The sequence below is a fragment of the Phocoena sinus genome, chromosome 11 (genome assembly GCF_008692025.1).
Source record: "Phocoena sinus isolate mPhoSin1 chromosome 11, mPhoSin1.pri, whole genome shotgun sequence".
Taxonomy (NCBI): domain Eukaryota; kingdom Metazoa; phylum Chordata; class Mammalia; order Artiodactyla; family Phocoenidae; genus Phocoena; species Phocoena sinus.
Genome location: NC_045773.1, coordinates 25,582,962 through 25,598,221, shown reverse-complemented (window position 1 = coordinate 25,598,221; position 15,260 = coordinate 25,582,962). Strand labels below are relative to the sequence as shown.

Here is a 15,260-nt window from a genome sequence, read left to right as displayed (position 1 = left end):
GGGGGAGTAGGGCAGTATGAGAAGTGGTTTAACAATGGACTACCATCTGATCCACAAGGGTGGAGACAGTCGGACAGTAGAGCCAAGTGACAGAGAGACTCGTGTCCTAATAATATTGTTTGAGACTCTACATGCAGCCTTGCCTGGGTATTTCAATGTGCTCAACTTAACAAATTCTCGGTTTTGTGCATAAACCAAGTGACTGGTCTCTGTCACTTGCAACCCAGAGTCCAGACAAATATAGTTCCACTCTAAGGAAGAGATGGAGAATGGGGATTAGTTACATGTGTTGGATGAAGAGAAGTTGAGGAAAACAGGGAGGGAAAGGTTATGCTCAACTACTCATGAGGGTTTCTTTTTATTTGTTGCATCAAGGCACATTCTACAGCATGGCATTAAAACCCCCATTTGAGTCCTCCGTATGCGTTTACTTGATTCCTGCTTCTGTGCACTCCAGATTCCCATCCTAGGTGACCAGAAGGACTTCGTGCAGCTTCAAAGGAAGATGAACAGGACAGAAATTCATTCATTTAATAAATTCAATATTAAATGGAGCACCATCATCTCTGCACGGCACTGAAGTTGACATTTGCTGAAAAATTATCTCCTTTACTTCAAAGGGGACTTCAGATATCTTTCAAGTTCATTTTCACTGATCCATAAGGCAGTTAAGACAATAAGGGCACTGACTGCACTAGAAGGATTTTTTTTTTTTGGATTGCTAAGAGCAGTCAATATCTATTGGAAGTAAAGTATGTGAAAAGGAAGGAGAAAGGGAAACTGATTGGATGACTGAGGAATGCATTCTGGAAAGAGCAAAGATATCCTTAAGACAGAGTGGGAGAGAGACGATGTTAATACCCAAGTTAGAATGGAGAGGTGGGGCTGAGGGGGGTTGTTAGAAATAATACAACTGATGTGCTTGGTCCAGAGGAGCTAAATCAGATGCCCCAGGGATCAGCCCCCAGGAATGTGCATCCTCTCCGGGTCACCAGGTGGTTCTTCTGCAAACTAAAGTCTCAGGGCCATGACGTGAGACCCTAGGGCCCAGAGAAACATTCTGCAGCCGGACTTTGAGGAAGAGGCCGCAGAGCTCTGAACTTGGCAAACACAGGCAGTCCTATCAATATTCGAACGCTGAAATGAACACCTAAGCCCTATTTAGAGTCCGATGAAGTCATCTCGAGGCAGCTGCTCTGAAAGACAGGCCCCACTGTTTACAAACCTCTTGGAATATAAACTAATGCTACAGCCTAAAGAATCTACATGCCTGCAGAAATGCAGAGACAAAGGTAAAAAAAATTCCTTAAGGAAGTAACGACCTACAGGCTAAGAGTCTCAAGCTCCTAAATCTTCTCTTTCTTTCTTTCTTGGCGAATTTTACTTGTTCCAGCAACAGTAAACAAACGAATTAAAACGAGCACACCAACCACTTGCCTCAAAATGCAACAGCTGAGAGGCAGTATTTTATAGCAGCACTGTACAACAGAAATAAATTCCAGTCACATATGTGATTTAAAATTTTCTACTAGCCACATGTAAAAATAAAAACAAGAGAAATTAATTTTAACAACATATTTATTTAAACTAGCAGATCCAGAATATCATTGTCATGGGTAATCAATATAAAAATTATTAATGGGATAGTTACTTCTGTTAATCACACTGAGTCTTCAAATTCCCCACGTGACTTTGCACTGAGAGCACATCTCAATTAATATGAATCACATTTCAAGTGGTCAGTAACCATATGTGGTGAGCACTTAACCATACTGGTCAACACGGGTCTATGGAATGGGGATGGTAAAATTTCAAGTCAAGATCTAACCTTCCACAGGACTTCCCTGGTGGTCCAGTGGGTAGGACTCCGCACTCTGAATGCAGGGGGCCTGGGTTCGATCCCTGGTCGGGGAACTAGATCCCGTATGCATGCTGCAATTAAGAGACCGAATGCCGCAACTAACAAGTCCACATACTGCAACTAAAAAAGGATCCTGCATGCTACGATGAAGATCCTGCCTGCCGCAGCTAAGACCCGTTGCAGCCAAATAAATAAATAAGTAAAAATAAATCAACTAGTATTCACACAGATATTTTCTATATTACATTTTTTTAAAAGGCTATAAAAATCATGTCCATCGTAAGTGGAAAGAAACTAGACTAACATCCATCTCCCTCTTTCCACGGATTAACAGAATCAAAGTCTTCCACACACTTTCCTCATATCTTATATTTCAGGTTCCACTTGAATTGATGCATTATGTCCTGGGCAGAAGTCAAGTCGTCTTGGAAATGGAAATGGAAACGGAAAACTTCAAGTCACTGAACAGGTAAAACAGAATCAAGCCTCATGGAACAGGGTGAAAAATGTTCTGTCCCTCAAACACAGAGATCAGAAGAGAATCAGAGCCTGACATGCTGGGGCTAGAATCCTGCCTTAGCCTTTTGTGGCTAAGTGATGATTTCAGGCAAGTCACTTAATTTCTTAGTGCCTCAGTTTCCTCACTTCTAGAATCAGGACAAACACTGTACCTACTTCAGGCCAATTTCATGAGTTACTGCTTGAAAACATTTCCAATGATGCATGGGGGTTCACGGGCATGACATCCACATGCCATGAGGCACAGGGTAAGTACTTAACACAGGGTAATGACATTACCAACATTTTATTAAAAGCGCTCCTGGAGAACTTATTACCAGGGCCGGGACCGAGTGAGGCACTCCCTTCGATGCAAAATTTAAGAGGGTACCACAAAACTCGGCAATACAGAAAAATTCTGTTTCAGTGCAACGTTTGTAAGAATCACGTTTAACGCAAAACAGTGAACAAGGAAACAAAGCACCTACATTTTATTGGTTTGGCCAAAAAGTTCATTCGGGTTTTCCTGACTAAAATAAAAACAAGGTCAGTGGCACTGATTTTTCCCCCCGCTTTTGTCTCAGGCTCCAGCATGGCTCTGCACAGCACTGTTAATGTCCAGTCTTTATTGATAATTATTGAATTTATCCCAAATTTGATATTTTGTTCATGGGCCAGGAGGGTGGAGGGAGATCCCCAACGCTGGGTCCTTGAACTCAGGGGGCGAGCCCTTGGTCACCTAGTGCCTCATGTCACCATGGGGCATGACAAGGAGAGCAGAGTCCCAGGACAAGAGTCTACAGAACTGAATCTAGGGTCCAGCTGCCTGGAAACAATCAATGTTGTATATTTCACATGATAAGGACCTTCCTGAAGGTGCATCCATCCATCAACCTCCAAAAGAATGAGGAGGCACCAGGCAAAGGCTTGAGGGAGCACTCAAGCCTACCTTGTCATGAGGAATTTTATTTTTGCCCCTCTTCCCTGGAGGCCTCTTTACACAATAGCCTGTCTGAAGAGACCTGCCTTCCCTTCCGTTTCCCTTTTAACAACAGCAGAGATCAGATGCGGCAGAACCTGAATCGCCTCCAGACAGAGACGATTTAAATGGCAAATACATACAGTATGTGGGAGTAATCAAAGTCAGCAAGATGCAAGCCCCACTTCGAGCCCAGATTATTTTAAAGCATGAGCAGAACTGTCAATGAACTGTACAAGAAAGATGGGTGCAAAAAGCAAAGACAAAAACCCCAGCACCAGCCTCGCATCGTGACGATGCAAAGGTATTTTACGTTCATTCTCACCGGAGCTGAATCTTTGACCCACAGGGAGGCCTTGCCTCCACGGCCCTCGACTTGGTCTTAAGTTTCAGCAACGTAACTTTGCTCCACTCATGCTTCAGAGACAGAATGTCAACAGAAAGCTGCTAAATACATACATAAATGTATTCTTTCCACAGATCTGGGCCTTTTACAGTTCATTTCAGAAGGCTCAACTGCATTTTCCCTTTCAGCGCTGGGAAAATGTCTTTTTCCTACTGGCTCTACATCCGATACTTCAAAGGAAAAATAAGGCAAATCCACACAACATCCAAGGATGTGTTTCAGCAATATGGTTGCCTCACTCTGTCTGCCGTCTAATTTGGTCCTGGCTCTTTTGGCCTACGGAATTTCTGGGAGGCGTGACGTTTTCTCCGTTGGCTATACAAACTGTCCTTGGTCTAATTACTGCTCGCTAGTTGTTTCCCATGTAGGCTTAAGTGTCACCAGGAGCCCTACATCCGAAGAACAAAACCACAGTTTGTGAGGACTCCAGCTCAGAATCCAACTCTTAATCCAAGTAAGGTGACCAGCTTCCATCTGCGGCCTTTCAATGAAGGCAGTACAAGCTCATCAGGATCCGATCATCTCAATCATCTTCTAAAAACGCTCTTTTCAACTTCCCAAGCATGAAGAAAAACAATTGATTTCAATAGTTTAGATTATTTAACTCTTAGGCAATGAAAGAAAACTAAAATTCCCTCTTGTACGGCCACTATTAAAGAATGACATATTAACACTTTTCTGTATGAAATGCCCTTCATATCAGTTTAGTGTCCAGAATGAAATGCTTTAATTTTCATTTAAATATTCACAATAACATATCATTGTAACATAGTACAAGAGACACACACATTCCAAGCTATAGAGGAAAAACTTTGGCAGAGAGAAGTGAAATTTTACCCCAAATTATGAAGAGTCGGGAGTGCAACTAAATAGGGCACCTAGATCGTTTTCCTTCTAGGCATACATTCTACACTTTCATCCATGCTTCTCGGAAGGGGCTTCATATATGTTTTGAGAAGTTAATAGAGGGAAGGGGAGGGGAAGGGGAAGAGTGGATCTATGGCCAAGTAGGTTTAGCAAAATGTACTAGACCCCCCTCTAGAAACTATGTGACACATGTTACTATATTAAAAGTTCTAAGTCTTGCAATAAAAAAGTAAAACAAATTGATAAATTCTGACCTCTCTGACATAGTGTAATTCGAGACTGTCCGAGTAGTGGAAGCCTTTCCACTTTCACATTTATGCCATCTCTGTCACATCCCAATTGGAATTTTCCCACGGAGGTGATCTCAAACAGGCTCCTACAGATGAGTCGTGTAAAAAAGAAAACCATCTATAGCAAGCCCCCTTTCCCAATGGAACAATTACTTCTTCTAACTTTTGAGTCTCTAAGCCTCATTTTCCTCAACAGGAAAATGAGGATAATAAATTTCGTTCTCTTCAGGATGCTATGAGGATTAGAGGGGATAATCCAACCAAAACACTTGGCATGTTAAATGGCAGACAGTTGGCCCTCAGTAAAAATTAGCTGCTGGTCACAGGGAACTCTACTCAATATTCTGTAATGGCCTTTATGGGAAAAGAATCTAAAAATGAGTGTATATGTATAACTGATTCGTTTTTCTGTACACCTGAAACTAACACAACATTGTAAATTAACTACTGTCCAATAAAAAAATTTTTTTTAATTATCTGCTGTGGCTGCTACTATTACTGCCAAGATATTCTGAACTCTCACCCAGCTTCATCATAACAACAAAAGCATGTGCCTGGCTGGATGTACACTGTGCTTTGAGCTGTCCCCAGAGATCCAGCCAGGCATAGGACTGGCCCCCGTCTCTCTGTCTACCTTCCCTTCCCTATCAGTCTATCCTCCCTTCTCCACCCTGAGTTGCATCTCCTTTCCTATCCAACACCATTTCCTGTGTACAAACCCCCCAGTGACCCCTATTTCCCTCTGGTCCTCCAAAGCCTTCTGTAGGGACTTTGGAAAAGAGAGCTCAAGACACGGCTTAGAACCACATGAGAACAGGAGGCAAGGATCCAGAATGAGCCTCTCCCAGTTTCAAAGAGGAACAAATTGAGGGATATTATATTTCAAAGGCAGCACTCTCCATTCTGCTCACCAACACTTTCCTTTTTACTGAGGCTTTGATTTGTGACTAAATAATTATCTGTTTAAAAACTCTTCCTGGGCAGAGTTTCAACCCTACAAGACAATAAAGATCTGATTTGACTAAAATTACCAAGTCTTACAGGCACAAATTTCTCTTCCTCCATAAGGCAGTTGAAAATTAGGTGTTTTCACCTAAAGCCATGAACAAAGATGACTGAATGACTTACAACTCAACAAGTGTTTGCTAAACAGTCCATTTTGCTGTTCTGTTGTCTCAGACACATTTTTCTTTCAAATGCTAATACCTCTTTAGGGGTTATGATTGGGATAAATACCCCTTTTCATGCTCTTATTTGGGTTGTTGATGATTATCAAATGGATTCAAAGGCATCCATTTCCACCATGTTGTACTCAAAAGCCATCTTAAAATAAACCAGTGAACAGAAACCAAACACATTTATACATGTATAGCATCCTTTCTGCAAACACAGAGCACTGTGCAAAAACATTCTTACCAAGTTGGAGGTAACAAGAACAGATATCAAAGCAATAATAATATTAGACACACAAAAGCCAGCAGACATCTGAGGCTGCCAGGTTCTCAAGACCAAAAAGTAAATTTGCCAAAGAAAACCAAAGGAAAATCTCAAAAGGTAGCAATTCGTAAAGCGAGGATGTCAATCAACTTCAGTAAGCTCTGTGCACGGATGTCCATGACCACAGAAGGCTACTATGTCAGACAAATGTTAGAGGTTGGTCTTGAAACCACAGAAACAAAAATACTAAGCATCAGGGCTAGGAGGAGATTCCCAGAGAGCCAGCCCAATGTAAGTGATCTGGTTCAAAGGAGAGTGGAACCACCTTTAAAAAGATACCACATGAGCTTGTAGTTGTATAAAAGGAGAAAGAGCATAACTGGTACTTGATGGAGGGAAAAAAAAACACTTTATGTTTTGGCTTCAAAACTTATTACATCCGGGCTTCCCTGGTGGCGCAGTGGTTGAGAGTCCGCCTGCCGATGCAGGGGACACAGGTTCGTGTCCCGGTCCGGGAAGATCCCACATGCCGCGGAGCGGCTGGGCCCATGAGCCATGCCCGCTGAGCCTGCATGTCTGGAGCCTGTGCTCCGCAACAGGAGAGGCCACAACAGTGAGAGGTCCGCGTACCGCAAAAAAAAAAACAAAAAGAACCCCAACTTATTACATCCTTATTAAATGTGTTTATAAGGTTTGCCTTGGGGTAAATGGATATACTTCTTCTAAAAGTAGTTAGGTCCAACCTGTGTGCCACTAACAGTGCTTAATGAGGACACATAACTAACCTGGAGAAAATGGCAAGGTACATGGGGGGAGGGGAGACTTGGCACGGGGCTTAGACTTTGGTGACCTGGGCAGTCTTCTCCTGCCTGGAAAAGGAGGGTCACAAGGAATGACACATAAGGCTGCCTCTGGGTAGTAAGCATGAACCACCATACCTATTGTTAAAATATTGAAATACGTAGCAAATAGCCACTTCTCCAGCAACTTCCCTGAGGCAGCCCAACCAACAACAAAGGGTTAATTCACAGCACCAGAGCGTGGGGGGGGGGGGGCGGGGAGTGGACCCAAAGGCCCATTTCCTATGCTATGGCCAGCACTGGTTGTGAAGTCTGGCTATCTGTGCCATAGCATTTATTAAATATTGTGAATATCTCTTCTGTTTACATGACATTTCTCTACTTTATTCTAAGTGTGACAAGAAGTTAAACCCATCAATCATCTGGGTCCTAAAGGGGTAAATACTGGTTTACAAGATCCCAGGTAAATGAAATAAAGGTCTACTCCTTCTAGAGCAAAATGGAAGGGGAAGTCCCTGCCCAGGCTTCTGCTGCTTTGAAGCCAGAGGTGTTTCTACACCCTGGTAGGTCTACAAATGTTAGCTTTTAAAGGGCAAGAATTGCATCTTATTCCTCACTGTGCTTCTAGCCCAGTCCCTGGCCCAGTGGAACTGCTGGGTCTAAGCTACAGGAAATAGTTCAGGGGTGCTACCCGTCAGGCTTAAAGAAAGGCAAGGATTACGTTGAGTCCTAAGCTAAATGTTCATTGATTATTTTTATTAAGAAGGCTTTTCTACTTTAAATTTGACTCTGCAATGTGCTTACAAAACACTGTTAATGTTTCTGTTGGGCTAATCACGTCGTGGTTCTCCAGCAAGGACATGATCGCTGTAACTCTCCGCTACCACCCTCCCACCAGGACATCCAGCAATGGGTGGGGGCATTTCTGGCACTATGTGCATTTAGTAGGAGAAGGACAAGGATGCTGTATGTGTAATTCAGTCCTATATCATGAAGAATCGACCCAACCCAAGATGCCTAGAGCTCCCAAGTGGAGAAACACAGATTCACTAGTGAACCTTATTTTTCTAGAAAGTGGCTACTTGAAGTGACACTGTCCCCGATTCCCTCACTCTGTTACCTGTATCTGTACATCTCCGCCATGTGATCACCGTCCTGGTGTTGCCAGTCTCTAAATTATAGTCCTCATGGACAAGCATTGGTAAGTCACCTCCTAATCATTTGTCCTGCAAATCCCTGCCTGTAAAGATGGCGTCCAGGAGTGATCATCAAAATATTAAGTCACCAGTACGAGCCAATCGAACTAGAGGTGGGCATGAATTAAGGGGCTGGGCCCTTCTTTTGAGTGCTGGGTATCAGCTCTGTGGATGGTCACCACTTGGTGAAAGGCAAGATGTGAAGCGTGGAGCTACTTGACAGTCGTAGGTGAGGGCTCAGGGAAATCACACTCTCGAAGGCGATTTCTATAAGGCTTTCACATGGTACATGATGGCAACCACGGGAAGACCCCTGAGCTAAAGAGTGAGGCTGCTGGGCCATACAGTAATGCTGCATCACTTAGAACTTTTGGGTCTAACCTGGTTTATCATTAGGGTCTGAGGGAGGGTGAAAAGAGTCCTTTGTACTTCAATGGCAGAAGGAATAAAAACTGAATGATGGTAGTCCCCAGCATTTACTGCGAACCCATAGCATATTATTACCTTAAGTGACCTTTTCATGAACCTTCTGAAGTAGGAATTATCTTCCCATTTTATGGATGAGAAAATCAAGACCCACAGAAAGACAAACCACCATATGATATCAATTATATGTGGAATCTAAAATATGTCACAAATGAACTTATCCATGAAACAGACACTGACTCACAGACGTAGAGAACAGACTTGTGGTTGCCAAGGCAGAGGGGGAGTGGGGGAGGGATGGATTGGGAGTTTGAGATTAGCAGATGCAAACTATTATATACAGAATGGATAAACAACAAGATCCTACTGTAGAGCACAGGGAAGTATAGTCAATATCTTGTGATAAACCATAATGGACTAGAATAAAAGAATGTGTATATACATGTACAACTTAATCACTTTACTGTACAGCAGAAATTAACACGTCATAAATCAAACTATACTTCAATAAAATAAATTAAAAAAAATCAAGACCCAGAAAGCAAACACACCTTTCCTAAAACCACACTATAAGTAAGCAGCAGCATCTGAAATTAGAAGCCAGATGTGTTCAAATCTACAGTTTATGATCTTTTTTTTTTTTTGGCGGTAGGCGGGCCTCTCACTGTCGTGGCCTCTCCCGTTGCGGAGCACAGGCTCCGGACGCGCAGGCTCAGCGGCCACGGCTCACGGGCCCAGCCGCTCCGCGGCATGTGGGATCCTCCCGGACCGGGGCACGAACCCGTGTCCCCTGCATCGGCAGGCGGACTCTCAACCACTGCGCCACCAGGGAAACCCTATGACCTTTTATGAATAGTGAAAAGACATGGAAGAAACAAAGGTAGGACCAGGAAGAGAAAGCAGGCGAAGGAGCTGAGGCTGTCCTCTGCAACACAATTTATGTCTTCCAAATATAGGAGGAAAATGTTAACAGGTCCAAGAAATAAAGTAAGGCTTTCTCCTCTATATTCATTCCGAACTAAATTCCGACCTTTATCTGTGCAAAGCCCAAAGGAAGGGACACTTTCCTCGCCAACCTCTTCCTGAACCACACACCCAGACAGATCTGTACCTTCTCAGAATTCCTTAAAGACCCAAAGTCTCTGTCACATAAACGATCACTGTCAACATCTCACCCATCCTTCAAAAGCCGCCTTCTCCTTAGAGCCCCTCCTTAGATCTTCTCTGCTCTGCCCATGCTGTGCCTTTGTACGGCCCTCAGCCTTTCCCAGCGGCAGCGGTACTCGGGTTAGTTAGCTGTGTCCTTGCCTTGAGTTCCACGGGGACTGCGACTTTCTCATAAACTCTCCATTCAAGTATTTTCATACAGATTCTCTTTCGGAGACTTATGTCTGCACGTATAACTTACACTATTAAAGTCCAAATTTCAGCATCAGCATTGCCATCACTCACATACTACTAGCCGTGGGCAGTATGCCAGGCGGCAATGCTAGATCCTTTGGGTCTAATCGAATAATTCTCATCCCGAAGCAGGTTTTATTTTTTTAATTGCCCCCTACACATGTGAAAACTGAAGCCTCCCTCAAAAGATAACATAACTTATCCAGTATCATACCTGCCTTCTCTTTTTGCAGTCTCTGAAGTATAGACGTCCATCAAGGAAAAACTTCAGCACCTTGTAAATACTTAATGGTACACCATTCATTCGTTCATTCAATCCATCATTTATGCATTCACTCCTGGGGTCCTACTACATGCCAGACCGTTCATAAACAAAAAGAATAGGGCCCACTTGCTGCCCTCAGAAGAATCACAGGCTAGAGGGAGAACCCCTTTTCCCTCCCAAACAGGCCCCCAGGATATAACGAGGGAAGTGCAATCATGGTGGAATGCCTGGGTTCCTCCACAGCTCAGGGAAGAGGCATCAGAGGCAGGTGGATCCTGGTGGTCTTGAGTGTCCGCCCCTGCCAGAGTCCCCGGCAATGGAGCCCCAGGAGCACCACCCCCACCAGCCACCATGACCTCTGAGGTCTCACACAGTGGTGACCTGAGGACTGGGGTCTCACTATTCTGAGGACTTATCAGCAGAACGTGGCAAGGAAGCAAAGTCCCCTTCCCTCCCCCTTCCTCATCTGTACAGATGATCGTTCGTGGCACTTACAAGCAGCTTCAAATGAGTACACACGTTTTATTTCCCAACAGACGTTAAATAACGACATCCTGCCATGAGCTGAAAATCTGGTTGGCACTCCTGAGGACGTGTCAGCTTGCAGCGACATTCTCTTTCTAACATCCAGTCTATTTGGAACATAAAAACTTAAAAAGACAAAAATCCCCACATTTTCCTCATGGAAAAATCGACCACCAGAAAAGAGCGTTTCCTCCCTGCCTGGGTGTATCAGTTATCTACTGGCATCTCTTCCCCAGGCGTCTGTGGAAGCCAACCTAAACTGGGCTCCCTGGTGCATCTGGGCGGTGGCTGATGTAGGACGAGTGTGTCTGGTCTACCCCACTCTACTTGATGTGCTTCTCATTCGTTTCCGGGACCGGGAGGCTAAGCAGGTGCATCTTTCTCGGGAAGGTGACAGAGAAGAACAAGAGCAGAAACACGCTTACACTTTTTTAAGCCTCTGTTTGCCCCAGGATTCCTGACATCCCATTGGCCACAGCAGTCCCACGGCTGAGCGCAGAGTGTGAGGACGACAGCACCACAAATAGCAGGGAGGTAAGACGGAGGGAAGAATTAGAGCCACTGATGTAATCAATGACCACACTGGTCCTGGTCGCTCAGACAGACAGGCGTAACATTTTCTGAGCCCCAAGTGAGAAACACATCCTGCGAAAGAGTGGTCCAAATGGCAACAACTGGACAGTTTGCAGACATTTTCGATGGTATAGTCCAGGTAATTCACAAATCACCTGGGAGACTATTTATAAACTGTTGTGAAAACCAGGAGAGAGGGCTTCCCTGGTGGCGCAGTGGTTGAGAGTCCGCCTGCCGATGATGGGGACACGGGTTCGTGCCCCGGTCTGGGAAGATCCCACATGCCGCGGAATGGCTAAGGCCCCTGAGCCATGGCCGCTGAGCCTGCGCGTCCGGAGCCTGTGCTCCGCAACAGGAGAGGCCACAACAGTGAGAGGCCCGCGTACAGCAAAAAAAAAAAAAAAAAAAAAAAAAAAACCAGGAGAGATAGTCACCAACAGAGATACCAAAGCACTCTGAACAAAGGCTGGATGTTTCTGGCAGACCTAGAACCAAGTGTATGATTTACTTCCTAGAACAACAACAGTAATTGCAATAATGGCAAACCCTCATTCAGCGATTACTATGTCTTGGGCTCTCTGTTAAGCACTTCCTATGAATTATTCTTCTTAATTTTTAAAATAAACCACGCAATAGATATTATGAGGATGCCTATTTTATAGATGTGCAAACTGAGACCAGCAGTTTCACAACTGGGCTAAGAGTCCACAAAGAGTAAAAGGAAAAGCCAGGACTTGATCCCAGGTCTGTGTGGTCCCACAGAGCACATCTTTTACCACTACTGTGTACCATCCCTCTCTTCATTCAGGTGAGCCTCGACGGCCTTGTCATATGCCCGATTTATAAATAACCCTCAGAGCTTCTGAATCTTCTTTTGTTCCTGACAGGAAATCTATTCTGTCTAAAAACGCCTACATTTTACTCAATGCCTGGCTAGTCTAATTTAGTGTTTCTTCCATTTGTATATTAACTAAGACAGTTTCTAGGGAGAACATAGGATAAGACACAATATGCAAGGTCTGATTGGCTACTGCCAATCTCTGAATCTAGACTGCGCAGGGAGGAAATCAATAAAGCTCCAAGGAGCAGAGGGGAAGGGAAAAAAGCCCAGCACTTGGCTTGGTTCCTTTTCTGTAAAGTGAGACTATTCTGTGATTATATTCAAAATACTGAACTTATTCTAAATTGATATAAGAATGCACACCGAAATTCCAAACTGCATTTCCTTTTGTTCTCTCCATAACATATTGTGCATAAAAGTGAACGGCTGGTCAGAAATTGCTAAATACTATAGGCTGTACCATATATTGTGTTTCACATCGTTCTAAAATTTTCCAAATCATGTGTTGATTTTCAGGTTTGTTGGCACACTCTTTTGTTCGATGCACTCGCCAAAAGTAAACGATGCCTGCATCTGATCCATCGATGACACAGGGACCCACATTAAGGCCTTTCAAGGACATTCTCACGACAGTAATAGTCATGAGGGCCCCTTGCTGGCTCCCAGCACCTTGTTGTAGCCAGAGGGAGGCCCAAATGCTGCTTGTTCACCTTGGCCAGTGAATGGGCGTCAGCTCTTGCCACATACCCTGGACCTAGAGACCTTGAACTTGGCCTCTGCTGACAATGCCACCAGTACCCACCCCTGCCTCCTCCTCTGAAGCCTGGCCAGTGCTGGAGCAGGTACCTCAAGGGTCCCACCTTGGTCCATTCAGCTGCCCCCAGAACCTGGCACCACTCCTGGCCTCCTGCACCACCGTACTGGTTTGGTGCCAATGTCAATCAACAGTGTAACCACAATCCAGCTATACTGGTACCTAATGACTAAATTTCAGTCTTGAGAAACACTTGGTTTTGCATCCTCTATGGATTCCTGTGATGTTTAAACGAGCTACTGTATGAGAAGATGGCTTCCAAAACGAAGAGTATATATTGCTTAAAAAATGCTTTAGGGTACCTTTTTCTCCACTGAATGTACACTTGCTAAAGTAAAGGAAGTCCGAATATTAGTCCTTCATCATCTTGCTTTCTGTTCACTAATTCCAGAAAGCAATCCGTAAGGCATGTAGAAGAAACCAAGAAGGCTGCCTGTCAGCAGATTGCTGTACTGGGCAGAGCTCAAATAATTAATACAATGGGGTGAAAACAGCCCTTCCTGGCCAATAGGCATCCTATAATCACCTAATAATGGCAGCGGTCCCAGCATGGGGGTCTGTGTAATACACCTTCACTGGATGTCGACAGTGCTAAGACCTCCACCCTTGTTCGTGCTGTCCCCGAACAAACGGGGATCTCCACAGTACAACAGTCAGACTGTACCTGGCTAGGCCTTTGAAGTTCATGTGGGTAAAGAGACAGATACAGAATGGTGGCAGGGACTTCCCTGGTGGTCCAGCGGGTAAGGCTTCACGCTCCCAACGCAAGGGGCCCGGGTTCGATCCCTGGTCAGGAACTAGATCCCGCATGCATGCCGCAACTAAGAATCTGCAGGCCGCAACTGAGAGAACGCACGCCGCAAGGAAGATTCTGTGTGCCACAAGGAAGATGTGGCGCAGCCAAAACAAATAAATAAATGTTTTTTTTAAAAAGCATTAAAATAGTGGTAAGTAGTGGTGACTGTATTAGGAACAGACCAATAGGAATATATACAGAGAGGTGGGTGGGGGAGAAGGAAAGGTGGGGGAGGGAGAGAGGGGGAGAGAGGGGGAGAGGGGGGGAGGGGAGGGGAGGGGAGGGGGAGGGGAGGGGAGGGGGAGGGGAGGGGAGGGGAGGGGAGGGGAGGGGAGGGGAGGGGAGGGGGAGGGGAGGAGGGGAGGGGAGGGGAGGGGAGGGGGGGAGGGGAGGGGAGGGGGGAGGGGAGGGGAGGGGAGGGGAGGGGGAGGGGAGGGGAGGGGAGGGGAGGGGAGGGGGAGGGGAGGGGAGGGGAGGGGAGGGGGAGGGGAGGGGAGGGGGAGGGGGAGGGGGAGGGGAGGGGAGGGGAGGGGGAGGGGAGGGGAGGGGAGGGGAGGGGGAGGGGAGGGGAGGGGGAGGGGGAGGGGGAGGGGGAGGGAGGGATTGAGAGAGAGAGAGAGAGAGAGAGAGAGAGAGGGAGAGATTGATTACAGGCGTAACTCAGGGATACTGCAGGTTCAGTTCCAGACCACTGCAATAAAGCGAATATCACAACAAAGTAAGTGGCACAGATTTTTTGGTTTCCCAGTGCATAATAAAAGTTATGTTTACACTATCCTGTAGTCTATTAAGTGTGCAACAGCATTATGTCTAAAAAAATGTATATACCTTAATTAAAGAACATTTAGTTGCTAAGATGCTAGCCATCACCTGAGCCTTCCCCCAGTTATACTCTTTTCGCTGGTGGAGGGTTTGAAATATTCAGAGACTTACCAAAATATGACACACACGCATGAAGTGAGCCAACGCTGTTGGAAAAATGGCCCCAACAGAGTTGCTCAACACAGGGTTGCCACAAACCTTCAATTTGTGGAAAATGTAATATCTGAGAAACACAGTAAAATGAAGTATGCCTACATAAGGAACTGGCTCACATAATTATGGAAGCTGAGAAGTTCAAAATCTCCAGGGTGGACCACTGGAGCAGGACCCAGGGAGGGCCCACGCTGCAGTTTGAAGGTTGTCAGGCAGAAGGAGCTGAGCTCATGTTGCAGATGCAATCTGAAGGCAGTCAGCTGGAGCATTCTCTCTTACTTAAGGAAGGATTGGTCTTTTTGTTCTCTAC

General features: G+C 45.2%; 1 protein-coding gene and 1 non-coding gene across 2 annotated transcripts in view; one reads left to right on the top strand and one right to left on the bottom strand.

The window, feature by feature from the left end:
• PRICKLE2 (prickle planar cell polarity protein 2) overlaps nt 1-15,260 on the bottom strand; it is a 343,030-nt gene that overhangs the window by 285,348 nt on the left and 42,422 nt on the right. The window lies entirely within an intron of this gene.
• TRNAQ-CUG lies at nt 1,842-1,914 on the top strand. The gene has a single exon. It is a non-coding gene; the product is annotated as a tRNA-Gln (tRNA).